This window comes from Myotis brandtii, unplaced genomic scaffold (assembly GCF_000412655.1).
Source record: "Myotis brandtii unplaced genomic scaffold, ASM41265v1 scaffold521, whole genome shotgun sequence".
Classification (NCBI taxonomy): domain Eukaryota; kingdom Metazoa; phylum Chordata; class Mammalia; order Chiroptera; family Vespertilionidae; genus Myotis; species Myotis brandtii.
Window position 1 is genome coordinate 3,374,959 of NW_005369870.1, and position 365 is coordinate 3,375,323.

The window sequence follows — 365 nt, forward strand, 5'->3', positions numbered from 1 at the left end:
CCGGAGAAGGGGGCGGGGCCGCCAGCCCCTCCCCGCCCCCTCTCCTCAAATCCTGCCGGGACGCGTTCTGGAGGCTTCGAACACCACCCCACGCCCGCGGAGAGGAACCTACAGAACCTAACTGCCCGCACCTTCGGCCCCACACCTCAGCCGAGGGGGCGGGGAAAGGAGCCGGAAGGGGGTGGATTTGACGCTGGCCCCGCCCACCGGCGGTGTCCGTCGCCTAGGGGTCCAATTTCCTAGTTTCCGCCGACGCCCCCTCTTCTCGCGAGAAAGTGGGCTTCTCTCGCCCATTGCGGTCGTCTCTCGCGAGGGCTGTGTCTGTGGGGAGAGTGTTGGGGTTAATTTTGGCGGTTTGGCTTGGC